The sequence below is a fragment of the Rhipicephalus sanguineus genome, chromosome 3 (genome assembly GCF_013339695.2).
Source record: "Rhipicephalus sanguineus isolate Rsan-2018 chromosome 3, BIME_Rsan_1.4, whole genome shotgun sequence".
NCBI classification, from domain to species: Eukaryota; Metazoa; Arthropoda; class Arachnida; order Ixodida; family Ixodidae; genus Rhipicephalus; species Rhipicephalus sanguineus.
This window is the reverse complement of record NC_051178.1, coordinates 71,122,903-71,132,806: the sequence shown is the minus strand read 5'-3', so window position 1 is coordinate 71,132,806 and position 9,904 is coordinate 71,122,903.

Genomic DNA, 9,904 nt, shown 5'->3' with positions numbered 1-9,904 from the left:
CGCGTTATGAGCTGCTAGCTAGAAGAGCCAAAGTAGGGGCTAGTTGAAGTAACAACTGTGGCAGCTGTTAGTCCGCGGTCGTCCTGTGTATACCTGCACGTTATTTTTATGCGTCCTGTTTTATGTGTGAGCAGCGCGCTGTGAGTGTCGAGCTGTGACAGTTGTTCGCGTTCGCCCTGTGTGTGTTCCAGTGGCGTGGCCAGAAATTTTTTTCGGTGGTGGGGGGGGGCTCGCTTGTCAACATTTACGTATGTACACGCACGCGCACACACACGCACGCACGCGCACACACACACACACACACACACACACACACACACACACACACACACACACACACACACACACACACACACACACACACACACACACACACAAGATTAGTTCCACCAGGCCAGTAACCAAGGGGGCCCTAGGGTCCCCACCGAAATTTTGGTGAAGTAGGTGCCTTTACCAAAAATAAATAATAAAAATAGGCGTTTTTCTCAAATAGGCAGGGTTTTCAGCAAGTGCCCCCCCCCCGCAAAAAATCCCTGGCTACGGGCCTGAGTTCCACCAGTATGTATTACGCGCAGCAATCGTGATGCATCTTTATATATAATTACTGGAAATAAATCTTTCTATGTCTTTTGAATACGAAAGCTCCATGAAGGAAAGCTCGTAAATTTACGTTACCATCATTAGATCGTTTCAGTTAAGGGCACATGGTAAGGCAGAATTGAAAAAAAAATCCCTTTTTTTTGCAACTTGGGAAGTGTATCCCTTAACTCTGAGAAACAATTGAGTATTTGGGGAGTATTTCTGCCACACGACAATAATCGTCATCCACCTCGCGTATTTTCCTCGCGGTATCACCGCGGTCCCGGCACTTCCCGGTCACGAACGGCACGCGCGTTATCAGCGTGACATAACATTCTTGATAGGAAAGTGACGAGAGCCGGGTTTTCAAGAAAGGAAACGCGAGCAAGCCAGATGACGATTACTGTTGTGTGCCAGAAATACTCCCCAAATACTCGATTTTTTCTTAGAGTGTTGGGCATATTTTCCATATTCGTGCTTTCCTTAAAGAGGTAATGGCACCGTTTTTCGAAAGAGAGTTTACTCTGCCATACAAATATGCGTGCAGAGATGGCTCTGAATAAGTGTGAAGCTCAGTAAATGCTGATAAGATATTTTACCTTGATAATAATGTATTCTTTTCCATGGCACACCTACTGACATCGACACTAGCTCGACGTCAGGCTACAGTACTTAGTCGGGTGACCTCACACCGCAGACTGGCTAGTTGTGAAAAATAATTCAGAAAAATGCTTCCGAAGCGCGGAATCGAACTAGGGACCTCTTGCTCCGCAGCGAGTGGCGCTAACCACTACGCCACGAAACGCAGATCCTCCACGTAGCTAACTGCGAGCGTTATATACACACCCTTTACTGCTGGACGGAGTCAGAGACGGCAGGCGCTTATAAGCGTTTCTTCATTACCAGAGAGATGGCGCTCGGAGCGCGACGGGCGCATTTAAAAGTCGTCGGTGAGCTCGCTCGCTTCTTCTTATATTTGCGCAGGGAGAACCTTGCCCTTCCGCTGTCTGCTCGCGCGGTTTTCTCGTGCTGAGGGGAAGAGGGATGTTTCACACTTTCACCGTGATGTCCGTGCTCGTGTTACGGAGCGTACGAAAGTCACTCGAGCTCAAGGGACGCCGCTAAACGAACAAACAGAAGGTAAGCGCGAACTATCAAGTGTCACAGCTCGACCCTTGAAGCACGCTAGTTTCCTTCGCTGCTTCGGCCACCTTTGCAACAGGAGCGCTGTTCAAACTGAGAGTATCCATTGGCGAGCCTCACTTCGTAACGCATTAGTTTCTTGCTATCGCATTTTATTCACACTTGTTCTTCGGAGCGTGTCTATTTGAACACTTTCAGCGCCTAACTTCATTACACCTTATGTATGTCGTGCCTGTCAATAAGTTGGGATGGTGACGGTAAAGAAGGTCTTCAAAAAGTGTAGATTTCGTGGCAACCAATACAGTTCTCATGTAAGTGGGAATAAATGCCGGCGACGTACTGAGGGGCCGAACGCAGAACCAGCAAGCTTTTCATCGTAGAATTTCTCATCTTTTTCAGCGTGCTTCGATGGGAAACGAGTGCAGGGTGACAACGGGTATGCTCTAATGGACATGACTATTATTTGTGATACAATTATACATAATTGTGCGTGCAAACTGTGCGGTGTAAGTGTTGATCTAATCGCAATAGCGTTGCGGAGTCTTTCCTACATTTGTTTAGGCTTCAGAGTCCTAAAAATTGCGAAATTGGTTGCTGTTTTTTCGTTTATTGATGACAGTATCGCCCATGCCGAAATTCTGAAATCATTAGGCATGAAGCCTGGCGCAAAAACAGTCAACTTTCTGAAAGAAGTTGACCACAAATACATTGCGGATGGAGCTGCACGGCAGTTAACAAAAGAAACAAGGCAAGCAAGACGGCAGGCTCTAAAGTGGCAATGGTTACCAAGCTACGTAGCTGCTAAATAAAGTAGTTGAACGGTGTTTGTGCCAAAAGATGTTCGCTTTCCAGCTGTTTTCTTACTTTAAACTGCATGATCTTAAAAGCATGTTTTTTATTACTTAGGTACCATTATTTCCTATTATTCAAAGATAACAGTTATTTAGTTTCCATAGTATTCGGCATAAGTGCATACAACTACTGTACCAGAATTGAAATTATGCACATCACAATTTTCTTGTTAGAAATCTTTAACAATGCAAATGAACTTACAATTTAGGTTCCTAGCAGTAAAAATTCACCAAATTTGTAACGTTCGTTAGATTTTAATAAATCTGGTACAGTTAAAAGAGCGCAAGATTTGGAAGAAAATGATATATGTATTATGTGGATACTTCTTTTAGATACCGAGAAAACGGTTCCTCAACATGGCCAAAAATGCATGGGACGTATAGGGCTTACCCTGTGCCATTAAGTCACGTCAAGAAGCCACTTAGAAAATATAAATTTATTACTGTAGATATAAAATACAATAGAAAATGATGTTGGACATTTATACCTGATTATATTTTACTGCGCTTTTGTATGCTCATATTGTTGCTCGCGTGTTTGGAACTCAATCTGCATAATTGATCGAGTACAATCCACTCAAAAGTCATAATTTCCTTAGTTCCATGACAAGCTAATTCATCCAAATCTGCTGAAAACGGTGACAGCATCAATTTTACATCGTGTGTGCGCATTTTTCTTATGCGCTATACTTCTCATTGTTGGAATAAGCTCGCCTGCGAAATCTACCCGCTTACTACTGCAGAAACAAATTAAGAGTAGTGTTACATCCAGCAGATTTACATACATGTATGAGCTGTGTCATAGAAAAAGTGATCAAGTTTACCTTCTCCTAGTGCGTTCTGCAGCTCAAAACTACGTAACTTTGAGTACCCACGAGACAGCTTTATCCGCCTTTCCACCTGACGGTCAACAAAAATATACTGTTACGCTTACTTATTAGAAAGGGCTACTAATTGTTATATCTGATGGCTTGCGATTATAAAGATGGGGCGAAATTGAGACGAGAGACAACGGACGCCATGTTCAGCGTAATGTATCCTGGCCTGCTCCGTGCTGGGAGTGGCGTTTATTAAGTACATGAGCCTAGAGGGGTAGGGGGCGCTAGTGATTACTATAACACGCCGCCACACAAGTACTGACAAAAACAAAACGAAACAAAGTTTGATCACATGAGGAATCTTGAAGGGATTCTCACTGGACCTTCCCGAGCGTGTCTTTTTCGGGAGTGCTTGCAGTGGCACCGTTCTTGCGTCTGAAGGACGGTCAGGCAGAGATCTTGGGTGTGAGGAGTGGTGCGGCTCATTTTCTTTAGATGTCTGAAGAGGATAGTAGTCTTCAGGTGTTGACTGGTGGTCACTTGGGTGATGCCGCACTCGTAGGTGGTGTCGGTTGCGCCTGTACACTTGACCATTGGCTGCTATGACAGTATATCTCTGTGGCTCTGGGCCTACCTGTGTTACGACTGCTTTCTCCCATTTCTTTCCATGCCAAAAGCAGACTGGCATATTATTAGTCAAGGGAAGGCAGCTGTCGAGCATGCTGGTCTGCGTGCTTATGCTGTGCCTGCTGCCTTGACTGAAGGTTTCTTTGGAGCACCGTGTCTGGGTAGTGCGGTAACAAAGTGCTGGGATGGGCTGGAATAAACGTTCTTATCCTTCTTCCCATAAGCATTTCTGCTGGAGAAAGAAGGCCATTCATTGGAGTTGATCTGTGGTTCATTAGCACCACTGCGAGTTCCTTGCCTTCAGACAGCGCTTTTGTCAATGTTGCTTTGATGGTTTGAACAGTTCTTTCCACTTGCCCGTTTGAGCGAAGAAAAAGAGTTGATGTGGGCTGTGGACGATGTCCCATTCCTTGTTGAAGTTTCTGAAGTCGGCTGAATCAAATGGAGGGCCTTGGTCACTCACGACTTCTGAAGGTATGTCAAAGCGTGCATAGCTATCCTTAAGCACTGTGATGACTGATGAGGCTGATGTTGAAGGCATTTTCGTAACCTCCACGTACTCAGAATAGTACGTGGAAAAGCAGATATGTGACACCGTTGTGGTGAAAAAAATCCATTGCCACGTTTTCCCAAGGTCGTGTTGGTAGTTCTCTGTCAAGGAGTGGCTCTCGCTGGTTAGCCCGCTGATGGCGCTGGCAGACCTCACAGTTAGTTATCATCTGTTCAATTTCCTGACTTATTCCAGGCCAGTAGACACTCTGGCGAGCTGTATTCTTACATGAGACGATGCCTCGGTGGGTCAGGCGGAGCCTTGAGAGCACTTCTTTTTGACAAGCCGTGGGAACAAGAAGTCGTTCACCATAGCACAGAAAGCCATCAGTTGCATACACTTCACTTCTGATTGAGTAGTAGGGCTTTACTGATGTGGGAGCTTTTGAGATCTTGTCGCACCAGCCTTTCTGGATGTACGAGGCTACACATTGGAGTGTGTTATCGGCAGCTGTGCAGTTTCTTATCTCTGCTAGCTTTGGAGTTGAAGCTTGCACCAATGTACAGGCTAGGACCTGATACTCTTAGTCTGACGTCTTGATTGTCTCTGCTGGATCAGGCGCGCGACACAGTGCGTCTGCAACAGTGAAATGTTTACCAGGTACATACACCAACTTCACACTGTAGCGCTGAAGTCGAAGTAGTAGGCGTTGTAGCCTGGGTGAGACCTTGTGGAAAGTCCTTAGACTGAAGGCCGATAAGAGGTTTGTGGTCAGTCTCAACGACAATGCTGCGACCACAGATATAATAATGAAAATGTTCACAGGCAAACACTACAGCTAACAGTTCCTTTTCAATTTGCGCAGTAGCGCTGCTGTGCTGGTGAGAGTGCTGCAGATGCATAGGTTATTGGGTGTCCATTCTGAAGGAGGACACTGCCGATTCCATAGGTACTTGCATGGGTGGATATGGCAATAGTCTGTGCAGGGTCAAAGTAGTGCAAGAGTGGCGCTGTTGTCAGCTTGCTCTTGATCTCGTTGAATGCATCGGACATCTTTTGAGTCCAGTGCCATGCAACATCAGATTTGAGAAGTTCTCGAAGGGGCTGTGTCTTTGTCGAGAAATTAGGCACAAAGTTCATTAAGTATGTCGCCATGCCCAGGAAGCGAAGAAGCTCTGCTTTGCTGGTTGGTGCTGGTATAGCGTTGATGGCCTTGACTTTGCTGGGATCAGGAGTGATGCCTTGCCGTGTCAATTGATGTCCTAGGTAGGTGACTGATGGTAAACCCAGCTTGAGCTTGCTATAGTTCAGCTCGAGGTTGTTAGCTCGTGCTATGCTAAGCACTTTACGCAAGTCAACAACACGTTCATCAAGTGTTCTGGATGCAACCAAAATGTCGTCAAAGTATGGCGTTACAAGAGCTTGACGTTTCAAAGATACTGTCAATGGCTTGCTGAAAAAGTTCAGGGGCTATGCTGAGGCCAAATGGTACCCGGAGGAACCTATAGCGTCCCCATGGAGTGGCAAATGGGCATAGGTACGAGGTGCGCTCGTCAAGTGCTAGCTGCCAAAATGCACCCTTGGCATCCAAAAATGAGTCGTGCAAACAGTTTCTCTTCCACTGGAATGCGATAGTGGCGTCGCATCAAGTTCCTGGGATCTAGACATAATAGTACGCTTCCATCTTCTTTGGTAATTATAACGATAGGACGCACCCAGTGTGTTGGTTCTGTCCCACGCTTGATTATACCATTTTGTTCCATTCGTTCGAGTTCAGCTTTTACTGCCTTTTCTAGTGTACAATGCACACGACTAAGGGACTGTAAGTGTAGGCTTTGCGTCTTGCTGGAGGTGCATGCTGTACTCTCCTGGGAGCCTGCCAATGCCTTTGAACACGTCAGAAAATTCTTGAAGCACTGCTTCAAGCTGCAGAGAAGTTGGAGGACAAGCCTCTCCTACTGTTTCAACGTTCCTAACTCTGTGCACCAAGTTTAGTGCTGTGCATGCAGCTGCTCCGAGTATTGGCTTGAGGCTTCCTTTGACAAGCAAGAATTTTACAAGGCTTTGCTTGTTTTTCACAGAGCAAGAGAGTTCACATTCACTTTCAATGTTGAGTAGCTCACCTAGGTACATGGTGACCTTGGCTTTAGTAGCTTTCACTGTTGGTTTAGGCTTCCATTTCAACACTAGCTGCTCTGCACGTGGCGATGATTTTCTCCAGTGTCAAGTCTCTCTCTCGGAACAGCCTTTCTCGAAGCGCTGCGTCTCTAATGCCGACGATGATCCTGTCGCCTAGGAGGCGGTCATGCTTGTCAACGAAGTCGCACATTGCTGCTTGATACTGAAGTTCAGCAACTAAGTCGTCAATAGGCTGGTTCTCTTTCTGACACATGGTGCTGAAAATGGATGTCGCTTGCGTGACTTTCTTGTACGGAAGGTACCTCTCGTCAAACCGCTCAAATAATGCTGCTACCGTGTCGGTTCTCTGCTCACCTTCGGCTGGCGACGGAAAACGGAATGTCTCGACGATTTTCCGCGCTGTTGGGCCCATGACGTGAAGTAGCAGTGCTCGCCGTGTTGCTTGGGGCTTTGTGCTGTATTCGCACGCTGCTTCATAAAGTTGATACGCCGCTTTCCATTCCGACCAAGCCTCCGCGGGATTGCTGCCCGGCTCAAAATGCTTCGGTGGTTGTATGAGTGGAAGGGCCATGCTTAATATCGTTGCGTTACTTTACTTCTGACACCATGTTATATCTGGATTGCTTGCGATTGTAAAGATGGGGCGAGATTGAGACGAGAGACAACGGACGCCATGTTGAGCGCAATGTATCCTGGCCTGCTCCGTGCTGGGAGTGGCGTTTATTAAGTGCATGAGCCTAGAGGGGTAGGGAGCGCTAGTGAGTACATAACACTGTCACTAATAAGATTTATTGGCAAGAAAACTAAGAAAGCATTCACACGGATTACGGAACTTAATCATGCGTGGGGCATGTAATGTCAAGATGAACTGCAGGTGCGCGAAATTATGACCTGTTTCCTTGACCGCAAGCCAGTCACTAGAACAAGGAGCGCAAAGGCGTAGCCAGAAATTTTTTTCGGGGGGGGGGGGCGGTTCAACCATACACTATGTATGTTCGTGTGCGCGTTTGTATCTGCGCGTGTATGTATGCGCAAGCCAAATTCGAAATTTTCGGGGGAGGGGGGTGGGGGTTTAAACATCCCTTCACTGTTCGAGGCACAATCATCGTTAGAAGGAAGCAATTATGGCAAAGCCGTGTTGCTAGTACATTACAGTCTCATTAGCAGTCTCGTCGATGTGGATTCGCCTCTCGGACGGGGAAAAATGAGGGTGGGTTTCAATGGATGATTTCTGTAATGTCAGCGCACCGGTCATACTAAAGGCATTATAGCAACTTCGTTCAGATAAAATACAGCCGTTTCTGTCCAAAACGACTCCCCGCTGCGAGTGGCGTAGCCAGGGGGGGGGGGTGGCACACTAGGCCCCTGCTCCATGTCAGATCAAAGGCTTGTCCCCCCCCCATACCCCGAAAAAAATTTCTGCCTACGCCAGCGCCCGCTGCCCTTACAGGTGCAAGAGAACGAAGTGTCGGTGGTAAGTCGTCAGAGATAACCACCACCCCATTTGGGCCCTCTTCTAGCAAGATGTGATCGTTTCGTGTTCAAGGCGTCCCCGCCGCAACAGTGTATATACAATGGCGCCTTTATAGCTTAATCTAGAGCATCCGGCTAGTATTCCGTCGCGGTAGCACGACGGAGCGTCAGAGAGCGGAGCCCCGTAATTAGCGCGTCGCTGCATCGCGAAATGGCAATCCATGGCACTACGCCTCTGTTTTAGGGGTATTTCTGACGGTATCATGCGCTGCATAGCCAGGTACAGGGTCGCCAAAGGTCAGCAATGTTCGCACCGAAGTGTATTTTCGACTGCGATGGTGATGATGATGAAAATACTTCTTTATCGAAGTGCAAAGAAAACGGGGAGGGTTCCTATTCCGAGGCTCCTATGACAACTCCTGCGATACATCAGAGCCTTTCTCCATGACCAGAGCACGCCTGTCCCGCACCCAGGCTGCTGGCGAGCCGAGCGGATACTCCCGCACCCAGACACCGGGCTGGCCGTACTGCCAAGGCGCGCGCGGATTGCACGAAGTAAACAGGGCAAGCTGCAGCTCTGAGACATTAAAGTGCGAAAAAGTACGTAAGGTGTTTGTGGTGTCCTGACTTCTTTCTTGTGTCTGTGTTTGCACGCCCTGTCTTTTTAGAATGAATGCCTGCTCACGCCGCTTCAGCGTATAGGAGCTCGTCTGGGCACTACTGCGTCGTCTTTGGATGCCAAAACAAGCAGCGCAACAGGAGGATATTACTTAGCGTCGTCTGCGACGATCCCGACGCGCCACTGGAATAGCGCCGGTGCGATGTTTTCAGCTTCGCCGCGAATGGATAAATGGGATTCAAGCAGAAAAACTAGGAGCGGAGTGAAAATACGCGAGTAAGTACACTAAGTGCGTGTATTCTGCCGTGTGATGCCCACCAATTTCATTTTACGAACTTAATTTGCGTGACACGCAGCTGGGTTGAAGGCAGGCGCGAGCTTTGTGTGGGGGTGCACTTCATACCTTTGAGCGTTTCCTTTGACGAAAATCTAGTGCAAGGTGGTGCTTTTAAGCGCAAGCAATCAGCATGCTTTGCCACTTTCAACGTAGTATTAAGCTTAAGTGCTTTTGATAGCATCCACGCCTTCAAGGTTTCGTTTTCAAAAGCTAATAAATGGTACGGTGTTCCTCAACAGCTCGCCAGAAGTTCGTGCTTTCATTTTAATGTTTGATGTCCCCAAATTTACTTGGGAAAAAGGCATCCATGTGCACATAAACATATATTGGTACGTAAGTAAAGTACTCGCGCCGGTGTCCTTGACGTCGCAGGCGTAGCGCCAGCGCAAGCAGCTAAATTTTTAGCATACTTACACAGCAGACATATATTAAAAGGTAGCTGGGTTCCGCCCATTTCAATATCAGCTTAAATAAGAGCAGCACAGTTTTCCTTGTAAAGCATCATCGTTACAAGATTAAACTCACATAGATAGCTTCCAAAAGGGATCGATGAGCGATACTGCAGGTGATACTCTCTCATAGCACGCTTTTGTGAGCAAGACACATTATTGTAAGAGCGCTCGTGAAACAAAAATTACGTTCCGCGAAACTACCCGTAAATCGTACTCTAATTATTGCGCGATGCATGTTGGAATCATGAGCTTTCACAAAAATTTGTGCACAATTTGTAATATGGAGCAAAAAAAAAACATCGTTTCACTCTTTTGCGAGCTGCACTGCAATACGATTCACGCGTACTACAGCGAGGACATTTTTTTACAAATGTAA